This window comes from Enhydra lutris, unplaced genomic scaffold (assembly GCF_002288905.1).
Source record: "Enhydra lutris kenyoni isolate GAN:26980312 unplaced genomic scaffold, ASM228890v2 scaffoldscaffold15, whole genome shotgun sequence".
In the NCBI taxonomy this organism is placed as follows: Eukaryota; Metazoa; Chordata; class Mammalia; order Carnivora; family Mustelidae; genus Enhydra; species Enhydra lutris.
In genome coordinates, this window is record NW_019154099.1 from 36,456,888 (window position 1) to 36,482,222 (window position 25,335).

General features: G+C 33.5%; 1 pseudogene; it reads left to right on the forward strand.

Moving 5' to 3' along the window:
* Positions 1 to 24,637, forward strand: part of LOC111146928 — a 90,434-nt pseudogene extending 65,797 nt beyond the window's left edge.
* The last annotated feature ends 698 nt before the right edge of the window (positions 24,638 to 25,335 follow it).

A 25,335-nucleotide genomic window follows, 5' to 3' on the forward strand; every position in this document is an offset into this window, starting at 1 on the left:
GTTAACTGTTTCCTTTGCTGTGCAAAAGGAAACAGTTAACAAAACCAAAAGACAACTGACAGAATGGGAGAAGACATTTGCAAACGACATATCAGATAAAGGGCTAGTATCCTAAATCTATATATAAAGAGCTTATCAAACTCAATACCCAAAGAACAAATAATCCAATCAAGAAATGGGCAGAGGACATGAACAGACATTTCTGCAAAGAAGACATCCACATTGCCAACAGACACATGAAAAAGTGCTCCATATCACTCAGCATGAGGGAAAGCAAATCAAAACCACCATGAGATACCAGCTCACACCGGTCAGAATGGCTAAAATTAACAAGTCAGGAAATGACAGATGCTGGCGAGGATGCGGAGAAAGGGGAACCCTCCTACACTTTTGGTGGGAATGCAAGCTGCTGCAACCCTCTGGAAAACAGCATAGAGGTTCCTCAAAAAGTTGAAAACAGAGCTACCCTATGACCCAGCAATTGCACTACTGGGTATTTACCTTAAAGATACTAACGTAGTGATCCAAAGGGGCACGTGCACCTGAATGTTTATAGCAGCAATGTCCACAATAGCCAAACTAGGAAAAGAACCTCGATTTCCATCAACAGATGAATGGATAAAGAAGAGGTGATACACACACATACACACACACACACACACACACACACAGACACACTGGAATACTATGCAGCCATCAAAAGAATTGAAATCTTGCCATTTTCGACAACATGGATGGAAGGTATTATGGAGGGTATTATGCTTAGCAAAATAAGTCAGTCAGAGAAAGACAGTTATCATATGATCTCCCTGATATGAGGAAGTTGAGAGGCAACATGGGGGGCTTGGAGGGTAGGAAAAGAATAAATTAAACTAGATGGAATCGGGAGGGAGACAAACCATAAGAGACTCTCTCTTTTTTTTTTTTTAAGATTTTATTTATTTATTTGACAGAGAGAGAAATCACAAGTAGGCAGGAGGTAGGTAGAGAGAGAGGGGGAAAGCAGGCTTCCTGCTAAGCAGAGAGCTTGATGCGGGGCTTGATCCCAGGATCCTGAGATCATGACCTGAGCCAAAGGCAAAGGCTTAACCCACTGAGCCACCCAGGCACCTCCCATAAGAGACTCTTAATCTCACAAAACAAACTGAGGGTTGCCAGGGGGAAGGGGATAGGGACAGGGTGTTGGGGTTACGGACATTGGGAAAGGTTAAGTGCTATGAAGTGTGTAAACCTGGTGACTCACAGACCTGTACCCTTGGAGTTAATAATACATTATATGTTAATAAAAAATAAAAAATTTTTTAAAAAAAGACCACTGGCTTTGTAAGAGGCAGCATGCACCAATGAGAAAATAGCTCAGCAAGGTTGTATTAGGAAATCCTTGAATTTCTCATTGAAGTAAACTCAAATATATATGTTTATTACAGCTGAGTAGAAAGTGTAAAGATTTTTAAATACTGTCTAATGTAAATATTAAAGACTAATTTATTAAATTGGGAACAAAACCTTAATTTTCCAATTTATTAATAGTAAAATCATTAAAATTCTACTAGGATTTCATAGTGAAAACAAAAACATTTCTTTTAGTCATGTGACACACATATACTCAAACATGCACTTTTATATTCAGACTTGTAAGACAGGATGGTCTCATATGTTTGGTAACCAGCATGAAAATGTTGGAATGATGGATCCAGAATGACATAGTAAGGATGAGGCAGATAATGGAATATTGTGCAGGCTAATCCCATAAATGTAGCCTAGAAAACAAGAACAATCTAATGTTGTAATTTAGTCTATTATTAGCACTAGTCTAGAATCAGCAGCCTTCAAAATGTGACTATAATTACATGGATATTACATGGATATATTATAACAAGAAGGAATTCGGACAAAATTCACAATCTGTTCCTAATTTTCTAAATTTTTAGTTTTCAATGAGGACATCTCTTATAGAAAATAGTATTTCCAAAGAGTGAATTGGGATGGGATTAAGTTCTAGCTCCAAGCCACCCTCCACCATATATTTCTCAAGTTTCCTTACACTGTTCCACTCCTAAGGGAAGAGTAGAATACATGAGTAGGAAAAGGAGCAGAATGCTTACACACTAGGCTTACATGACAATACGTTTGGGTAAAAAAAGAAGACATCAACCCAAGATAACGTAAGCATACCTAAATTCTCCATGAGTCTTTTGTGCTTGAGGTCCTACTGGGAACAAAAGACACTCAGAGAATGGTAGGAATGTGCATTTACCATACCAATAGTTAAAGAAGATAAGTTATGATTATCTTAAAATACAGAAAGCATATTCAAAGTAGGCCAGATTAATAAAAGAAAATAAAACATATAACTAGTTAGTAAAAAAAAAACCTTAATTTGATGAAGTCTTAATATGGGAAGCATCATAATTTGTAACAGACTTAATATTTTTGAAGTTAATTTATATAAATACTACTATCATGACTTCTACTCAATATTACCCTGAAAGACCAAGCCAAAGCAAAACAATCACTAGGCCATTACTAGTATACTATTAATAACTTTAAAAAAGTCTAACAAAAAACTTATAGGAGAAAAACTATATGTTTTTGCAATCATGACAACATCTACAAAATTTCCAGGTATAATTTTATAATATTTGTTCTAGAACATAATAAAGAAAAGTATGAATATATTACTAAAGGATACAGGGAGATATATAAGAAGTTCATGGAAGAATGTACTGAATATTATACAAAAAATAATTCTCTGTATCACTTAAGATTAAATTTGATGGTATATGATATATATGTGTTCACAATAACATAACAAAATCAGAGTTTATTTTATTCATTCAAAATTTTTGGACAAAGCCTGTATGGATTAGTATAGCTGCTCCATGAAAAGATCTGTCCCAGTTTCCTTCTATCTTTCTCTTGTATTAATCTTAGCTTAAGAATATTTTGAAAATAAATAATCTTTTTGAGGACTGGTTGTTGGTTCTGTAAATGTAGGTTAGAAATGTCAATAACTCCAAATTGTTTGAAGGACAGAGTTGTCATCAACTGAGATAGGATGCTGGGTTGTGGCAGGGTAGGTCAGGAGTTCATTTTGACATTCTATTAAGCAAAGTTTGGATGGATGGAGGTCATGATTATATAGATGTCATTTAAAGTCTGTACAGAAATTTGTCTCCAAGGGAATACATGCAGAAGAAGGAAGGATTAAGAATGGAGCCCTGAAACAGTCTAACAATATATGGTTATACAGAAGAGGAGATCTAATACAAGTATTTTTAAAGGAGTATCCACTGAATTGAAAGGAAAATTAAGAGAATAACGACCTGAAAAAGAAATGAAAAGGATAGATTGAGGGACTGTGTCAAATGTTTCTGAGATACTATGCAAAAAGTAAAGATTAAGAATTGGCTTTTGATTTTAGTAGTATTAATTGATATTTTGATATATTACAAAGTATTTGTAATATGGTGGAATTAGAAAAATTGATTTGAATTAGGCAGGAATGGGGAAATAATTGATGCTTTTAAATATTACATAATTATTTTATCTTTTGAGGTATGTTTTGCTCAAAGGAAATCAAATAATTACAACTATAGCTGGGGAAAATATATATAGTTTTTAGTAAAAACTAACCTTATAATGTTGTAGAGAAAAAGAGTGTTTTTTTCATAGATGTCCTAATGCAGATGAAAGTGGCTAGGACCTAGGACCATTATGGAAGGGTTTGATTTTGATTAGAGTGTAAGTAGTTTTTAGGTTAACAGCTGGGAACATGGCATAGTTGTATTGGTGTGAATCATTGGATGGTTCCATTCTGGTTGCTGATGTTTATTCCAACATCAACTTCTCTCTCCTGCCTTCCTAGCAAAAAAAAAAAAAAAAAAAAAAGAAAAAGAAGTAATGATGAGAAAGCAGTAGAACCCACATCAAGAAAATTATCCCAGATATTTTCAGTGGAATTTCATTTACTAACCACTGGCTACCATTTATCTGACACTGACAAATGTTTTGCCTTTTCTTTTTAGCTGAGTATATTATTGCACTGAACAAAATGGTGGGTTTTTAGCAAGGAATGAAAAAAGAATGGAATTTGTATAGGTAAGTATCAGTGTCTTTTACACTCAATGCATAGTTCAACATAATCTTTCACAGAACCTGATAAGTTGAAGTTATATTCATGTCAACAAGAAAATTGTCAAAAAAACACAAAAAAACAAAAAACAAGAGAAGTTTGATAAAAAGAAGACAACAAAAAGAAATTTCTAATGTCTGGATAGTGAAACATCAGCAAGCAACTGCAATTAAATGAGAAGTGGTTCCAAAATGAACACTTTTATTAATGTGAAAGAATAAAGTCCAGAAAGAGATTTAATATATAATGTAACCAAGAAAGCTTTAACATTCTCTTCAACTTGACTACACAGATTTCTTCTCAACTCTAGGCTCCTGACCTACTTTTTCTCAGAATGTTTACGTTAGAAAACTTAAAATTGTAAATACTTTCTTTGCTCCTTGAGATGTAAACATTTCCCAGTTTTTTTTTTTTTCCTCTCTCTCTTCTTTTTTTTTTTTTTCTTCCAAATTTCACAACCAAGGAATGCCTTTCTCAAGGACTTGGGAGGTATCCATCTGAAGTGTATTCATCAAGAAAGCTACAGCTCCTATTGCTCAGTCTCTGTGGGGGGATAAGAGCCTTATTTCAATAAGCACCAATTAGCAAGCATATTGACCTAATTACATTGACAAATCTTTCTCTAGTTCTTTTCCACTAGCTCACCTGAGTGCTTAAAAACTTCTGCCTTTTGTTTCAGTGGAGGTTGGATTCAATTTCTCTCCCTATTCCCTTACCCCCTTTTCCAAATAAGCCTCTCTCTTAAGTCTTCCTTGCCTATTTAACTTGTACAGTGTAATTTTTCTTTGACAAATGAAATTATGTATAATGGTATTATCAATCTGTAGGGAAATGATTTTTTATTCATAAAATTACATGAGAAGACTAGATATCTAATTGGGAAAAATGATCTTATTTCACACTGTTTGCAAAAATAAAATCAAATTAATTAAAAAATAAAGGTTTGAAAAAATGTAAACTATAAAAAGATAGGATAATGCATTCATTATTTTATTCATGAAAACACACTTTTTGTGTGTTTAATTTGTTCTGGGGTCTAGTAATAATAGTAGGAATTTGTAAACATGAGAGATGTTATTTACCTCTGCTCTCATAAAAACATAAAAAAATGATCAATTTGACTAAAGAAAACCAACAAATCAAATAATCAATACTTCTATACTTCAAAAGATATTATACAAATAGAATAAATATAACTGAAAACCTAGAAGAAAGTATGTCCAACAAATATATAAAAGTTCTATACCGAATGTATCAAATATTTCTGCAAAAACAAAAAAGGAAACAAAATTCCCAAAGGAAGTTAAGCAAAATATATGTGGTTTTTAGAAATGCATATTGGTTTCAAAATATATCAAAAAAAAGCCCACGCATGTCTCTTTTTCATGGCACCTCGGATGCAATAGGGGGGCTTTAGGATGGAGCTTTCCTATCTACTGGCTGGCAGAAACTCATTGAAGTGGATTATGAACACAAAATTAGAAGCTATGGCCACAGAAGTTGCTGCTAAGGCTGTAGGTGAAGAATGGAAGGTTATGTGGTCCAAATCATTGGTGGCAATAAAAAACAAGTCTTCCCCATGAAGCAGAGTGTCTTGACCCATGACCACGTTCATCTCCTGCTGAGTAAGGGGCATGCCTGCTACAGACCACGAAGGACTGGAGAAAGAAAGCACATATCTTCTCAGGGTTTCAATGGAGATGCTATTCTCAGTGTTCTCAACTTGGTCACTGTATAAAAGGGGAGAAGGACATTCCTGGACTCATCGATACTACTGTGCCTCATAGCTTGTGGTCCCAAAGAGCTAGCAGAATCCACAAATTTTTCAGTCTCTCTAAAGAAGATGATGTCTGACAGTATGTTGTGAGGAAGCCCCTAAACAAAAAAGTAAGAAACCTAGAAACAAAGTCCAAGATTCAGCATCTTGTTACTCCACTCGTCCACCAACAAAAACGATGGTATGCTGCTCTGCAAAAACAGTGTACTAAGAAAAATAAGGAAGAAGCTGCAGAGTATGCTAAACTTTTGGCCAAGAGAATGATAGAGGCCAAAGAAAAACACCAGGGACAGAATGCCAAGAGACAGAGGCTTTCCTCTCTGAGAGTTTCTACCTCTGAGTCTGAATTCAGTAAAAAATGTGATTTTCTAAAGGCAACAAATAAATAAAATCAGACAGGAAAAAAAAAAGCCCAAGTCATTTAATTAAAAAATGCAAACATATACAAAGCAAAGAAAAATTTATATCCTTCAAACTGTAATTAGTATCACACTCAAAAGTTTGGAAAACATTTATTATTAATATCTAATGTGAATAAAAATTATCACAGTAACATGTGGGTATAACTTATCCTCAACCATATAAAATCCTGTAAGAGAGCAATGCCACTTCTTTTTTTTTTTTTAAAGATTTTATTTATTTATTTGACAGAGAGAGATCACAAGTAGGCAGAGAGTCAGACAGAGAGAGAGAGAAGCAGGCTCCCTGCTGAGCAAAGAGCCCGATGCGGGGCTCGATCCCAGGACCCTGAGATCATGACCTGAGCCGAAGGCAGCGGCTCAATCCACTGAGCCACCCAGATGCCCCAGCAATGCCACTTCTTAGCATATAACTTACATGAGTGCACCAAGCTTAAGCATGGATGCATAAGAAAACACTGCAGTGTTGTTTGTGGCAGAGGAAATAAAAAAGAAAAGAGCAGTTGGGGATTGAAAAAGTAAACTGTATACAACTGAATACGACATAGCAATGAAAAACTATACCGGAATATAAGGGATAGAAATGATTTATTATAATGTTGCAAAACAACAAATAGGACAATTAAATTCTAGACACATTTAGAGTACAGCACCATATATAAACACACATATGAACAAACACTAATATATATTTTCATGGAGCCTATAAAAATTTGAGATTTGGAAGAAAGAAAAAAATTGAAATAAAAAATGTAAAACTGGTTATTTGAGCTTGGGAACCTGTTCAAGGAGGACATTAATCTTATTTTCAATGTTTAAATTTGTACAAGGACAATGTGGTCTGGCGTTATTTGGTAAGTAAAGTAATGAATAAAATAGAAAATAATTTTTAAATGTGCCAGAAATAATAATAATGTTTCAAAATGTGATATCATGATTAAATTGCTGGCTTCAAAGTAGAATACTAAAAAAATATTTGCAGCTTCTCAGAGAAATCCACATTTTAAAATAAATTTATATTCATATAAAATATTAAAGAGCAGTTACAAAAGAGCATTGACAATAGAAATATTCATCTTAATGCTTCAAGATATCTTGGTGTAGGTGTTCATTAACCATTTGGTTTTGAAATTCCTGACATTAATTCTTAACTTCATTCTGCCATGCAATCAGTGTGATCAAGAGAAAGGTATTTACTACCCTCATGAGAAAATTGGGGAAATAAATCATTTCCATTGAATATGGTTCTCATGTGGTTTAAATTCTTTCAGCTATATGAAAAGCTTAAGAAAATACCTGAGACATAGTAACCATTCAATAAATATTAGCTATTATTATTTCCTAAAACACATGACATAGAAGAAAAAAGTGGCTATGTCCTGAAGATGCACTCCAAAGCAACTTTATTTCAGTAAAATCATAGGGCTGATATTTTTAGGTTTTATCTGAACAAAAAGGACCAGGCATGGTTTGACAAAAATTATAAAAATAATATTTGTTTTTCCCTTTGTATTTAATCGCAAATGGCAACAATATTATCTCTGCCTCTTATGATACCCTTTCTCCCTCCATTCCTACATCTATCACCAGACAAAATATGCTTCAATTTTCTAAGTTTTATAACAATAGGAAAAACAACACAAGAAAGAGGTGGTTTAAAACTTCAAATTTTCTACTGATTAATCCACAACTAAATAACTTATTTTGTTCAGCCAACTAAACTTAAGAATAGTAAAAGTCTTTTTAAGGTAATTAAAAAACAAAATAAAACATTTTTCTTTTAATGCAACTATATAATTATCACTTGAAAACATCATAATATTATTCCAAGAAATATGGAAACTTGGCTTTAGAAAATAAATTTGATCATGATATTTTAATATTCTTTATTACCCAAGATTTGGAATTTTGACTAAAATACATTCCTATTTATTCATAAGATTCATAATAATATAAAACACACATTCTTATGGGTAATGTATGATCTAAACTTAGAAGTAATTTTTAAACTATAGTTCACAATAGTAGTAATTACAAACATTTTAATTAAAATTAGTATGGAAAATATTCAAAAAAGAAGATGTTGAATATTAGCTTTGCTTTTTAAATTTTTTCTATCTATAGTAAAATAATATGGCAATGTTAAACTTAGCAGGTGGTAAAGGATCTACTTATTAAAAAACTATAGAGATTTTTCCCAAAATATGAGCAGGGTACTCCCATTCAGAACAGCATTTGTTATTTCCTTTCAAAATATGCTCATTTTGCATAAATTTAGTCACATTGTTTAAACTTTGCACAGCAAATTGCACTACATCTAAAATTCTCCCTTTTCATTGTTTATAAGTGTTTAAAATACATCCAATTCACTCTTAAGTTCCCTACTAAAACTACAGTTCATTGTCTCAAATACTTTCCTATTTGAGTTTTATATTATAAGAGCCTCTGTTGCAATTAAGCAGTTATAAAACAGAAGGGCTTTGCACTTACAGGAAACCTATTGCTGGCAATGATGTTCCACTTGTCACTTCAAAAAATTTCAAGGGTTTCTCTTTTTCAGTATTTAAATGCTATATACTTTAATTTAGGATGATTTATTTAGATGACTCTTGAGTTCTCAGTTACTATGGAATCTGCTCTAGAAGTAAAACAAACAAAAATACCCAGAAAATACACCTTAGAATCATTTCCCTTTTTCCTTTGAATGTTTTCATTAACTAGATATTCCTTTCACATTGAAAAACACATCTTAAGCCTTTAAATGGGAAACAATCAACAGATGGACAATTATACTTATTGATATGATTTTGGATTTAAAAGCAGAGGAAAGGGGTGCCTGGGTGGCTCAGTGGTTTAAGCCTCTGCCTTCAGCTCAGGTCATGATCTCGGGGTCCTGGGATCGAGCCCCACATCAGGCTCTCTGCTCAGCGGGGAGCCTGCTTCTCCCTCTCTCTCTGCCTGCCTCTCTGCCTACTTGTGATCTGTCTCTGTGTCAAAGAAATAAATAAAATCTTTAAAAAAAATAAATAAAAATAAATAAATAAAAGCAGAGGAAATGAGTTCAAATACTATCGCTATACTAATAGCTCTGTATCATTAGGAGAAGTCTATATCCTTAATTTTTCTTCATTTATAAAATCAAGATTGGGATAATTTCATATTATATGTATTCAGCCATTATTTTTTAATTTCCAGCTATGTGCCATTCAATGTTCTGGATGTTGCAGACATAGCATTAAACAAAACAAAATGCTTGTTTTCAAAAATCTTAAATCATTTGGCAGGATCGGGGTAGAGAGAGATCAAATGAATAAAATAAAAAAGTAAATGGATATAATAGATTAGAATCAATACATTAGACAATGAAACTTGTTTGAAAGTAACAGGCAAAATAATGGAAGGAGCATTGGGTAGAGAGGAGTGGTCTACATTTCTCTGTTAGGAAAAATTGTATGTGAAAGCCTTACAAATTCTTTTTTTTTTTTTAAGATTATTTATTTATTTATTTGAAAGCAAGTGAGAAGTAAGTGAGGAAGAAAGAGAGAGTGCACATGAGCAGGGAGAAGGGGCAGAGGCAGAGGGAGAAGAAGGCTCCCCACCCAGCAGGGAGTCCCATGCTGGACTCCATCCCAGGACCCAGGATCCCATGACCTGAGAAGACCTAAGGCAGAAACTTAACCAACTGACCCACCCAAGCACCCAGTCTTACAAATTCTAAACCAGTAGAGAAATACTAAATTTTCTATTATAGATATATGATTACATTATACATTCCACAGTTTAAAGAAAGATATTAATTAATAAAGTTATAGGGACTTTCTTCTCAGTTTATCTAATTTAATCATTGCTTGGAGCTAAGTAAATAAAAATTATCTCATTTCCTTTTCTTTCCCCCCTAACACTGAGACTTGCAAAATATTATTTCTTCAGCTAAGGACATGAAACGTATAACCACTATGAGACAAATTTCTGTAATTTGAAGCAAGCTAAAGAGGCATGGTACATTGGAAAAAACTAAAAGCTAAATTAAGAAAATGCACAAATTCATAAGAAGCAGTATACGGATGCACAATTAAATGAACAGAGGAAAATTCCATAACTAAAGAGAAAATAAGAGGCAGATGAACACAGGACACAGAGAAAAAGAACAGAGTAACATGGTGTTAGGATGTTTAGCAGGTCATTTCATGTGTGTGTGTGTGAGGGTACCTCAAATATTTACATTATCCACATAAACTGGAGCTTTAGAGACATGAATTTAATCATTCAAAAAGAAGTGGTAATATTGTTTTTCACCAGGATAAATTTTTTTCTTGATATTCTTACAGACCCTATTGTTTCTATATCTGATTAAAGATTAACTTTTGAAATTTGTTTTCAAGTTAAAAAACGTTTATGAATTTTCTAGCTATAAATTTGCTTCACATATAAATTATACCTGATTTTTATTAATTTGTTTCATAAGACATTAGGATGGCTAAATTCTATAATAACTGAAAATTTTGTTTGTTTTTCCCTATTTTTTTTCTTTCCTTCTGTTATCCCTCAAATTTTATTATTATATACTTACAAAGACTTGTTTTACAATCGAGAAAGTTCAATATTAGGGGGTAGAATTTACAAGGACATATCAGTCATCTTTATTGTAAAATATGAGAATTTTGTTCCAATGTGACATGTGGATATGTTTTCTCAAGTTTATAAATTGATTACTTCTTTAGGTTTAGGCCAACAAAGCCAAGTTATAAAGCAAATATTCACCATAAAGAAACAAAGGAAGCCATCACGAACATTAAAAATATAGCTTTAATTAATTTATGTGTTTGATCACAGTGGTAGAGCCTGATATGAGAAAGAATATGGTACAGACTTTAATAAGATTTAGTGATCTTGAATAATATTTGCTGAGAATAATTTCTAGGAATAAAAATCAGATTTTATCTACTTTTCAATTTTATTGAATATAAGTCCTATTTTTAATTATTCTTTTTTTACTTGTAAATAGACATGCAATTAGTGCTGTATGTGGAAAAGATGTTTTGTAAACTTAATCCAAACAGTGTATTTTAGCTATCTAAAGTATGAACTAGAGATTCACCTGGGATTCAAATGCTGGTCCTGCGTCTTATTCCTACTAGCTGTGTTACCTTGAATAAGTTGGAAATATTCTCAGTGCATCTGTTTCTTAACTTATTGAATGAGTATGACAATAATACCTATCTCTTAAGGTTATTATAATAATTCCATGAACTCATCTATGTAAGATATTAGGAGTATATTGGGCTTATCTTAGTACTCAGTAAACAAAACTATTTTCAAAGATGTTCTATTTATACCTGGGAAGCTCCAAAAAGCAGTTAGAGTCATGCTGTTACTTTACTGAAACAAGATTCCTCAAATTGGCAATTTTTTTTTATGTCTATCTCTATTATTCTATTGTCTCAAGAACATCACTTTATTACCCTATTACATTATATCTAGAAATACTATTAGGCTTAATCATATGAAAATGCCAATATTTGAACATTTTGCATACTCAGAAACAACAGTTTAAAATGACTCGATCTATGAATGACCCTCTAATTCTTCATTCTGGCTTCAACTCCCTGCTTCCCCATTCAATATGCCCATTATACTGCTACCAAAGTAATATTCTTTAAGTATGATTTTCATCCTGTCAATATTCTACTGAAGCTCCAAGAGATGGACAGGTGTCTCCTGATATATTAAAAAATTCTTTGAATGTGGAACAAGATTCTTTATGATTTATCTTAAATTTAAATTTTCAAATATATGCCAAAGTATTATTTTTATTGTAGCTCATGCTTCTTTTGCTCTGCAGCCCCTGTTACTCCTTTACTCTGACTACTGGATTCCTAGGAAACTTTACTAATCTCAGGGACTCAATTCTAAGGAGAATTTTTTTTTTTTTTGAATGAATTTGAATTGACACTGTCTCCTTTCATGAAACACCTTTCAGGGTTTTCCTTTCTCATACTGACTTAACAACTAACTAGCTTTAGCCATTGCAAGCTGTGAGAAGAGGTATTGGGAAGAACATATATGTAAATAGTATCTTTGCTTAACACTTAGGTATGGACACTCTAAAACTTTTTCATCAAGGTGTCTCAAAATCTTGCTACCAAGGATACATTTTGGTCCAGTTAGCTTCTCACGGATTCCTGACTATTATATAACATTAATAGACAACACAGATATTAAATTGCTATAAATCATATACATCAAAAACATATAGCTGTCCAATGCAAAAGGGTTATGAAATTTTACTTAGTGGACTGATACACACAGAATGTAATGAAGAATATTAACAACCATGACAGTTCCTAAATGGATAATGAGACAGAAGAACTAAGTCTTCCAGATTCACATACTAGCTTCGTACATTAGGTTCTTTCTATTCTCCAACACTAATTTTATTACTATCACTACTTTTAGCCTTAATAATGTTCTCTATTCTTGGACGATGCCAATGTTCTCTTTAATTTCAGATATTTAGCCTTCCACAGTCCTCTATCTTAAATCTCTTCCTGTGACTTATAAAAATCTTACCTTCTTTAAGGCCACTAAAGGATCTGTGACCCAAGAGTAATTATTAATAGCACTCACTTTCAGACTCAAAAATTTCCTGTATGGAATGATAAATTACATAATTTCAATGCATAAAATAATTGAAATTGCAGTAATATGTGCTACTCATGGGAGTTTTGTATAAATTTCAAATTCCCATAATCTCATTATCTTTGAGTACAGTGAATTGATGTAATTTAAAAATAATTAGTAAACAATTAATTTTTCACTTGCATGGAAATCAATTTGTCTCAAACTATCAATTGTTTTGTTTTATAATTTCAAGTCATGAATCTCATACTGAAAACCATTACAAATTATTAAAAATATTTTAAAAAGCTCTTAATAGAATACAATGTCTTCTGTGTCTTTTTAGAAATTATCTCACTACAGCATCTAACATGAGTTGTATGACTAATGAAAATATTGCTATTTTTGTTTTTTAAATATATTTAATTTATTTATTTGAAAAAAAGAGAGAGCACAAGCAGGAGAGAGAGAGAGAGAATATAAAGCAGACTCTGAGCTTAGCACAGAGCCCAATACGGGTCTCAGTCCCATGACCACAAGATTACTATCTGAGCCAAAACCAAGTCAGGAGCTTAACTGACTGAGCCACCCAGGCACTGTGAAAATGTTAAATAAACAGTAAATGAAGACATTTTTAATGGTTGTCATTTTTACTATTATAGTTTACTGATTATAAAATGGAGATTGTAGGAGATACAAAAATATTAAAAATACAACTTTAAATTGTGTATATTAAAAGAAATAATTATCTAATAAGGGAAACAGACTCTGGTTAGCCTAACAAGTGAATAACGGTAGGTGATGATTTCTTATGTATAGCATACAACTATCATCAAATGGTTCTTCATATTCTGTGGTGAAGCATTTGCTTTATGAATTGAATCCTATGTACTTTTGCCTTCCCAACATCCATTATTCATCTTTCTGGAAATAGCATCACAAAACTGCTTTGGAAATAAGACTTTTCTCACAGACACAATCTTGCTAGTACAATTAACTTTCTTCTTGCTCCTTTTTAACCGAAGACAGGTCAGTCATGTGAGTTCTCACTGAAATTTGAATGTTGAACAACAACACAGAACAGGGAATAGATGGTTCTGCATACTCTAAAGAAATTCTCCACTAATACTTGTTAATTAGATCCTACCGATGCCCTAGTTATTGCCATTTCTGACATAATGTTCTTCAAATCACACTTAAATTCTTTGAGGTATTATCTACCCATTCAACAAATTCACTATTTTCTTCTGTTAATAGGGTACACTTCTGTTGCTTGTCATTGAGGGATCTAAATTAGTATACCATAAAACAGAGATGTTTATCATCTAGCAAAGCAAATAGCCAATTTCACACATAGTTTAAATAGACAATTCAGTAAATAATCTAAGTAGGCTTTTAAATGTGCTAGTTAAGACCCTGGCCTCACGCCAAACTCTCTGATTTTGAATCATGGATTAATCACTTACGAGCTATATGACCCAAACCTTACTGTCAGTGGCTCAATCTCTACAAAACTCTAACAAGGATAATAATATTTTCTAGAGCTATTTTGAGGAGAAAGTGGGCTAGCAGATTTGAAGTTCTTTAAAGAAGGCCTGAACATTATATGTAGCTAATAAACAGTAACTGTTTAAAAAAAATAATTTTTTTTTAATAAATAAATAAATAAATAAATAAAGAATGGAAACACATCTATTGTGGAAGGGGTTTCAGGAACTTGTTAAGGTAAGGTCACACTGATCTACCAGTACAAGGTAAATCTTAAACTCTGAAAAAAGTGAAGGCAATGACCAGCCCTGAAATTCTACATTCCTAATCTGCAACATGAATGCTAAATACCGCTAGCTGCATATTAACAGATGTAAACAAAACCTGGGATAAAATCTTGGCAATATGAATGAGAATCATAATTTCCCCTTAGAGTTCTTTAGGAAGAGCTTGACAATTATGCAAGTACCAGAGTGTATCTCTTCTGAAACACAAACATATATATTTTCTTCTTATAATTTTCAACTGTACATCTGGGATGAAAATAAACATATTTCAATTCCTCCTTAACAGTGTTGTAATTCTATTTCATTTGAGGCCAAGATACAAAATATATTTGCATGTTTCCTAATCATACTTTTCATAGGAAATAAAAAATATTTCCCTTAATGAAAAATGTGCCAAAGTAATAATATTACAGAATTCTGATATTGCATAATATGCTTATAATTTGTTAAATTAGAATTATTTGTTATCCATGTGTTTTCATGAAAAAAAGATGACTTCTAACTGAAAGAAGAATGTTCTTAATTTGTTGAAAGGATATTGTAGATGACAAATTGTAACCAAGTTTCTGTAATGCTGGTGGTATGAAATAAAAAGTCTCCAATACCATTTATTCTGTTCATTATATGTCAAAATAATTTTATCTTGTAAGCTTGAGAGATGAACACTGTTATTTAGTTGAAATTCAAGATGCAAATCTGTGAAGTTTAAATTAGCTATAGTAGTTGCAGTGTTTATTCAAAAGTGGCTGTAGTGAGTTCTGTTTCTACCTATGGAGAACTACCTCGTATTTGACAAACTTCCTTCCGAGAAAAACTGACATGTGCTGGATCAAATATTAATAACACACACACACACACACACATATGATGCCTAATTTATAATAGTTGACTTATGAATTTTTCTTATTTACAATCCTTAAAAAGCAATGCACATTCAGTGGAAACTGTACTTTGGATTTTGAATTTTGCTCTTTTCCTGGGCTAGAAATATGTGCTAAATATTCTCTCATGATGCTAAGCAGCAGCAGGAAACCGCATCTCCCAGTCAGCCATGTGAGGGTAAAAACCCATACACTTACAATCATTCTGTACCCATACATCCATGCTGGTTTTGACTTACAGTATAGGAGTCAATAAATTACATGATATTTTCAACACCATATTATAAAATAGGCTTTGGGTTAGATGATGTTGCCCAGCTACAGGTTAATGTAATTGTTCTGAGCACATTTAAGTTAGGCTAGGCTAAGTTACGATGTTTGTAGAATAGATGAATTAAATGCATGTTTGGCTCATGATACTTTCAATTTATAATGTGTTTATTGGGACATGATCTCATCATAAGTCAAAGATATCTATCTATCTATCTATCTATCTTTCTATCTATCCTCAAAGTTATTTGAGAGATAAAAACCCTCAGATTTGGGAATGGAATTATGAAGAGATAAGCATTAAATTCAGAGCCACTTTTCAACTTGAAGCAAATCAAAGTTGGTAGATAGGAATTTGTGAGTGAATCACAGCATTCTGTAGTTTCACTCTATAGCAGAGACAAAAATTGAAGTCCTTGTCACACCAACATAGGCTACACCCTAGGCTTTCAGTTGAGATCTGTAGGGCTAAGAACTAGAAATAATGGCAACTGGAAATGAATCAGGTCTTATAAATGATGATCTCCAAACTCAAATTAATCTCTGACTGTATTAATATTATTCACCTTCAGCCTAAATTGCCCTGTGACTCTGAGGAGGTAAGATGATATTTCAGCAGCCTCAAAGGTTTCAGGTGACAAAAATTTGGGTTCAAGAAAATTGTGCTTTCAGTCATGACAAAAGAACTAGTATTAGATCAGCAATCCACCCCAAATGATTAATCCAGATTAAGATCTGGATTAAATATATGAAATAACTGAGAGTCTTAGAGAACTCTAAGCCACTTATGACTTAAGGGTCTAAGAATCCAGAGAAAACATTGGAGTACCACAATGACTTCCACATCCTACTTCACATTTTTGATCAAGGCTTTTGCTGATGTGTAGTTTAGAGAATAGAGATAAATGAGGAAGTGGTAACTAAGACCTGCAACAATCTGATAGGAGGTTGAAAAAAAATAGTTGGAATTCAGAGTTCCCAAGACAATTAGGACTTGAAGGGGCCTCCAGAAGTGTGACTAAAATTTCAAGTGCAATTTCATTTCAGGACTTAACTCCTATACTAGGAAGGTATAAGACAAACCTAAGAAAATAAGGGGGGGGGGGAACAGTCAAAACACCATCTTAGAGAATAAACCTTGAGCACAGATTTCAGCAGTCTTGCTGTTCTGAGGAGGCAGAATTTAGAGTTCAGAGGTGGCAGATTCCAAGATCGCTGGTAATTCCAGAAACTCTCTTTCCAATGAGAAGCTGAAAGGGCTGACCTCTAGAAGAAAAGAAATTTCTAGAGGCAGAAAAATAAATTGGCCAATACAAATCATCCTTAACAGAGCATAAAACTTTTGTTCAATTTCACGATTATTTTCCATTATCCTATCATCCTACTAAAACCTGAGAATTAATAACTTTTTATACAAAAAATACAATAGCCAATCAAAGCTCACTAGGATGGAGGGAGGCAAGATGGTGGAAGAATAGGGGACATTGTTTCATCTGGTCCCTTGAATTTAGCTAGATAACTATCAAATCATTCTGAACACCTATGAATTCAGCCTGAGATGTAAGAAAAAAAAATGGCGGGCATGATATATTCAGGGTACTAAATGAGAAAATATGCAGCCAAGAATACTTTATCCAGCAAGGCTATCACTCAGAATGGAAGGAGAGATAAGGAGCTTGCAGACAAATAGAAACTAAAAGAATTTATGATCACTAAACCAGCCCTGCAAGAAATACTAGAGGAGATCCTGTAAGCAAAAGAGAACCCAAAAGTAACACAGACCAGAAAGAAACAGAGACAATCTACAGAAACATGGACTTTATAGGTAATACAATGACACTAAATTTGTATTGTTCAATAGTAAATGGGCTAAATGCCCCCGTCAAGAGACACAAGTATCAGATAGGATAAAAAAGCAAGATCTATCTGCATGCTGTCTACAAGAGACTACAAGAAGACCTAAAGACAACTCCAGATTGAAAGTGAGGGGATGTAATCATTTATCATACCAATGGACATCAAAAGAAAGCTGGGGTAGCAATCCTCATATCAGACAAATTAGACTTTAAACCAAAGTCTATATAATAAGAAATGTAATATATATGATATATTATATAATATATTATGTTATATATTATATATATAATATTATATATATAATAAGACTTAATAAGGGATGAGGAGGGACACTATTCATACGTAAAGGGTCTATCCGACAAGAATATCTAACAATTCTAAACATTTATGGTCCTAACTTGGCAGCAGCTAATTACATAAAGTAATTAATAATCAACTTGAAGAAACACATTGATAATAATGCAATAATAGTAGGGGACTTAAACACCCCACTCACTGCAATGGACAGATCATCTAAGCAGAAGATCAACAAGGGAACAAGGGCTTTGAATGACACACTGGGCCAGATGGACTTCACAGATACATACAGAGCATTCCATCCTAAAGCAACAAAACACATATTCTTCTCACATGCACATGTAACATTCTCCAGAATAGATCACATATTGGGCCACAAATCAGGTCTCAACCAGTACCAAAAGACTGGGATTAATCCCTGCATATTTTCAGGCCACAATGCTTTGAAACATGAACTCAATTACAAGAGGAAATTTGGAAGGAACTCAAACACTTGGAGGTAAATGGGCATCTGTTAAAGAATGAATGGGTCAACCAGGAAAATAAAGAAAAGTTTAAAATTTTCATGAAAACACAACTGTTCAAAACCTTCTGGATACAGTAATGGCAGTCCTAAGAGGGAAGTGCATAGCACATACAAGCCTTTCTCAAAAAATTAGCAAAGTCTCATATACACAAGCTAACCTTACCTCTAAAGGAGCTGGAGAAAGAACAGCAAATAAAGCCTAAATCAAGGAGAAGATGAGAAATAATAAAGAATAGAGAAGAAATCAGTGGAATAGAAACCAAAAGAATAGTAGAACAGATCAATGAAATTTGAAGCTGGTTCTTTGAAAGAATTAATAAGATCAATAAATCCCTTGCCAGACTTATCAGAGAGAGAGAGAGAACCCAAATTAATAAAATCATGAATGAAAGAGGAGAGGTCATGACCAACACCAAAGACATACAAACAATTTTAAGAACATATTATGAGCAACTATATGCCAACAAATTAAGCAATGAAGAAATGGATGCATTCCTGGTACCTTATAAACTACCAAAGCTGAAACAAGAAGAAATAGAAAACCTAAACAGACCCATAACCAGAAAGGAAATTGACGAAGCAATCAAAAACCTCACAATAAACAAGACTCTAGGGTTGGATGGGTTCCCAGGGGAATTCTACCCAATATTTAAAGAAGAACTAAGACCTATTCTTCTGAAGCTATTTCAAAAAACAGAAACAGAAGGAAAACTTGGAAACTTGTTCTATGAGGCCAGTATTTACCTTATTCCCAAAGCCAGACAAAGACTCCCCCCAAAAGTACTACAGACCAATATCCCTGATGAGCTGGATGCCAAAATTCTCACCAAGATACTGGCCAATAGGATCCAACAGTACGTTAAAAGGGTTATTCACCATAACCAAGTGGGATTTATTTCTGGGATGCAAGGGAAGTTCAACATCTGCAAATCAATCAATGGGATACATCACATTAATAAAAGGAAGGACAAGAGCCATATGATCCTCTCAATTGATTCAGAAAACTGTTGACAAAATAGAGCATACTCTCTTGATTAAACCTCTCCACAGTGTAGGGATAGAGGGAACATACCTCAATATCATAGAAGTAATCTATGAAAAGCCGACAGCAAGTAACATTCTCAATGGGGAAAACCTGAGAGCTTTTCTCCTAAGATCAGGAAGACAAAAGTTATCCCCACTCTCACCACTGCTTTTCAACATAGTACTAGAAGTTGTAGCCTCAGCAATCAAACAACAAAAAGAAATAAAAGGCATTCAAATTGGCAGAGAAGTCAAACTCATATTCACAGATGACATGATACTTTATGTGGAAAACCCAAAAGACTCCACTCCCAAATTGCTAGAATTCATACAAGAATTCAGGAAAGTAGCAGGATGTAAAATTGATGGCCACAAATCAGTTGCATTTCTATACACTAACAATGAGGCAGAGGAAAGAAAAATCCATGAATCAATACCATTTACAATTGCTCCAAAAACCATAAGATACCTAGGAATAAACCTAATCAAAGAGATAAAGGATCTATACTCCAAAAACTAGAGAGCACTTATGGAAACAATTGAGGAAGAAATGGATAAGAAATGGAAAAACATTCCATGTTCATGTATTGGAATAATAAATATTATGAAAATGTCTATGCTACCCAGAGCAATCTACACATTCAATGCAATCCATTTCAAAATAACATCAACATTTTTCACAAAGCCGGAACAAATAATCCTAATATTTGTATGGAACTAGAAAAGACCCCAAATAGTCAGAGGAAGGTTGAAAAAGAAAACCAAAGCTGGTAGCATCACAACACTAGACTTCAAGGTATATTACAAAGCTGTAATTATCAAGAAGTATGGTACTGGTATAAAAACAAACACATAGATCAATAAAATAGAATAGAGAACGAAGAAATGGACCCTCTACTCTATGGTCAACTAATCTTCAACAAAGCTGGAAAGGATTTCTACTGGGGAAAAAAGAGAGAGGGAGAGAGTCTCTTTAATACATGGTGTTGGGAAAATTATACAGTCACATGTAGAAGAATGAAACTGGATCATTTTCTTATACCATACACAAAGATAAACTCAAATGGATGAAAGACCTAAATTTGAGATAGGAATCCATCAAAATCCTAGAGGAGAACAGAGGCAGCAACCTCTTCAACCTCAGCTGCAGCAACTTCTTGCTAGACAAGTCTCCAGAAGCAAGGAACAAAAGCAAAAATGAACTATTAGAGCTTCATCAAGACAAACACTTCTGCACAGCAAAGGAAACAGTCAACAAAACTAAAAGGCAACCTATGGAATGGGAGATTTTTGCAAATGACATAACAGATAAAGAGGGAGTATCCAAGATCTATAAAGAACTTACCAAACTCAACACCCAAAAAACAAATAATCTAGTTAGGAAATGGGCAAAAGAAAAGAACAGACATTTCTTTTTTTTTTTTTTTTTTTGAAAAGATAAAATTTTTTTTTTTTTTTTTTTTTAAAGATTTTTTTTTTTTATTTGTCAGAGAGAGAGAGGGAGAGAGAGCGAGCACAGGCAGACAGAATGGCAGGCAGAGGCAGAGGGAGAAGCAGGCTCCCTGCCAAGCAAGGAGCCCGATGTGGGACTCGATCCCAGGACGCTGGGATCATGACCTGAGCCGAAGGCAGCTGCTTAACCAACTGAGCCACCCAGGCGTCCCAAGAAAAGAACAGACATTTCTCCAAATAATGCATACAAATGGCCAAAAGACAAATGAAAAAATGTTCCATATCAGTTGACATCAGGGAAATACAAATCAAAACTACAATGAGATACCAACTTACACCAGTCAGAATGGCTGAAATAACAAGACAGGAAACAAGAAATGTTGGTGAGGATACAGAGAAAGGGGAACTGTCTCACACTGTTGGTGGGAATGCCAGTTGGTATAGCCACTCTGGAAAACAGTATGAAAATTCCTCAAGAAGTGAAAAATAGAGCTACCTTATGACCCAGCAATTTCACTACTACGTATTCACTCCAAAGATACAAATGTAGTGATCCAAAGGGGCACCTGCACCCCAATGTTCATAGCGTCAATGTCCACAACAGCAAACCGTGGAAAGAGCAGAGAGGTCTATCAACAGATGAATGGATAAAGAAGATGTGGTATATACATATACAATGAAATATTATTCAGCCATCAGAAAGGAGGAATACTTACCATTTACATCTATATGGATTGGCTGGAAGGTATTATGTTGAGTGAAATAAGTCAAGCAGAGAAAGGCAATTATCATACTGTTTCACTCACATGTGGAATATAAGAAACAGTGTAGATGATCATAGGGGAAGAAAGGGAAAACTAAATGAGAAGTCATCAGAACAGGAGGAAAAATCATGAGAGACTTTTAACTATAGGAAACAAACTGAGGGTTGCTGGAGGGGAGGTAGATGGGGAATTGGGGTAATTGGGTGATGGGCATTAAGGAGGGCACATGATGTGCTGAGCACTGGGTATTATAAGCAACTGATAAATTACTAAATACTATATCTGAAACTAATGATGTATGAAACTAATCTGATGGCTAATTGAATTAAAAAAAAAAAAAACTCACTATGATACCAAGAGAGAGGACCAATGATGGAAAACAAAAGAAAGGGATAATCAAAAAAAAAAAAAAAAGGAAAAAGTAGCAATATATGAAAATAACCAAGGTCATCTAAATATTGGATATATCAAAGAGTCTTTTAAAAAACTGAAAAACATGTTCAAGGAACAACAGTGAATTGAGAAGCTCATAAGATAATGAAAATGTACATGAAAGAGTCAAACAGAAAAATTAGAATAGAAAATACAACTAAAATTAATAATGGTGGTTACCAGGTGACAGGAGGTAGGGGATATGGGGAGATGTTCATTAAAGAGTACAAAGTTGCAATTATATAAGATGAATGTTTATAGATCTGACATAAAGCATGAAGACCATAGTTAATAGTACTGTATTGAATACCAAAAATTTAATAATAGAGTAGATTTCAGGTGCTCTTCCTCACACACAAAAATTGGTAAGTATGTGAGAAGATAGTTAATTAGCTTGACTATAGTTTTAAAAAAAGTAATTTTTAAAAAAAAGTAATGTATTCATTTAACAACAGATTTGTCATAATAGAAGAAAGGATTAGTGAAACTAAAGACAGTCATTAGGATATATTAAAACTGAATTATAGAGAGATAAGAGAAGTAAAGAGCAGAAAATGATTAGATATTTGAAATACAGTGTTAACAAAAGTTTAATGTGAATATAATGGGAATCCTAAGGAGTGAGGAAACTGAGAATGACTTAAAAGCATTATTACACAAAATAATATGTGAAAATATCTTGAAAATGATGAAAGCAATAAAACATTAATTTTCAAAGCTCAGTGAAATCCGAACAAAAATATGAAGAAAATGATACCAGAACATTGATAAAATTGAAGGAATAGATAATTAGAGCAAAAATAACATTGACAACTAGATTAATAGCAGAAATGACAGAAACCAAGAGAAAAATGAAATCATACCTCTAAAGTGTTGGGAAACAACAACAATGACAAACTTAACAGCTTGAAATCTAAAGCCAGGAAAAAGATTCTTTAAAATAAAAGTCAAATAATGGGATTTTATACAAACCAAAAATGATAGAAATTGTTCACAGGAGAATTTCATTAAAAACAAAGCTTTTATTCTAAGGTGACAGGAAGATTAGTTATAAAAGATGCCAGTGTCTGTAATATTCTCTCTGTCAAGGAGTTCAAATTCTTACCTCTCAAATAGAATTGATAACAGATAGTTGAAAGAAGACTGACTTCTCCTGCCTTTCATCCCATGATCAGTATCACTGAATAATGACCTGGTGAAGGATTACAAAAGCACTAGTCCATGAGGCCTAGTTGTTTTCCAAGAAACAGCCCTTACAGAAGATTTTCATTTAAAGATATTGGATACAAATTCATATTTAAATACCTTTCTTCATGGATTCAAAATTGATGCCTACTTTCTCAACTGAATGTATTGTATCATCATTGGTTAAGCTTCATAATAGAGCTGATGATGTTAAAATAGGTAGAGAAGCTGTTTAAAAGCTAACATTTTCTCATTTTAAATCTCCTATTACTTTATTAGGATTACTTTCAATATGTGTTGTTGTTGTTTTTTTTTCCCCTGAATCTATTCCTATACTCTAGTTAATGTAAGCAGGCACAAGAAAGATGAAATATCTCACAATATGCTGACTCGGATTACATAAAATTTGTAATATGTAGATAAAAATATAAATAATACATTAATCAGTTATCACGTTAAAGGTTATGACTAATAATTACAAAGCTCCTTAGAAAAATATGTTAAAGATCATGTATGGGTTAAAAGAGTACTTGTCAATTATTCCACATAAGCTCAAATAAATTAAAAAAAAAAAAAGAAAATAGAATAGGAATGTATTAAATACTGTGACCATGGTGTTTTTCTTAGTTTGCTCATTTTTGCTATTAAATGAATGTGCTATCAAAACTCAGAGTGGCAACTTACTAGATCTGTGATTTGAGGAAGGTTATTATCCTTTATTCTTTTAGTTTCCATATTTATACATTTAGAATAGTAACCGATCACTTACTTATAAAGGATATATAAAAGAGTATTTGTGTTTTTTTGTGTTTTTTTTTTTTATTGATTTTTGACAGAGAGAGACACAGCGAGATAGGGGACAGAAGCAAGGCGAGTGGGAGAGGGAGAAGCAGGCCTCCCGTTGAGCAAGGAGCCCGATGCGGGACTCGATCCCAAGACCCTGGGACCATGACCTGAGCCGAAGGCAGACGCCCAACGACTGAGCCATCCAGGTGCCCCTAAAAGAGTATTTGTAAATCTGAACAGAATGCCTGTCATAGAGTAGGTGCTGCAAAAGTTTGAGTTCTCTCTCCCTACACTCCTCCTGCTAATATTACTATAATTAGGTAACTACCTCTGAGCTATTCAAAGTGTGGATAATGTCATATGCTTTTGTGATTTTTCTTTTCAAGAAAAATACTGGCTCTGAAAATCAAGTGAATAATCAAGCACTAGATGTTTTATGAAGGAACAAAGAAATGAATATAGTAATTGCAGACTGAAGCATTCTTCTTGAAACAGAGATGTAGTGATGTGTTTCGAGTAGAAAAATTCTATTTGTTACTTTCTCTTAAAGAAGGCAGACATAAAATTTATAGACAATTCTTTTGGAGTGGGTTAATTGTAAGCAATCCAGTGCAAATTAATTTTTATTATCCTACAAACTTCAAAAGTTAGGAATATAAAGAGAGAATGATGGAGAGGGAAGAAAGTCTGATTGCTTTCTATGAACTTGTAGCTATAAAAGAGTCAAATAAATTCCCTTTATATCCCATGTAACTCCAGCCTCTTTGTCAGTACACATCTATCAATTTAACCACGAATATAAGTTATTATAACTTATGAATTCAATAAATGTTAATTAATTTACTATGGCTATATGATCATTTTCCTCTTCTTTGTGGTGACTAATATACTATTGTCTAATTAAACATAGAGGTAAGCTATAAGTTTCTTTTTTTTTCTCTTTTCTTAAAGATTTTATTTATTTATTTGACAGAGAGAGAGAAATCACAAGTAGGCAGAGAGACAGGCAGAAGGAGAGGGTGAATCAGGCTCCCTGCTGAGCAGAGAGCCTGATGTGGGGCTTGATCCCAGGACCCTGAGACCATGACCTGAGCCTAAGGCAGAGGCTTAACCCACTGAGCCACCCAGGTGCCCCTGC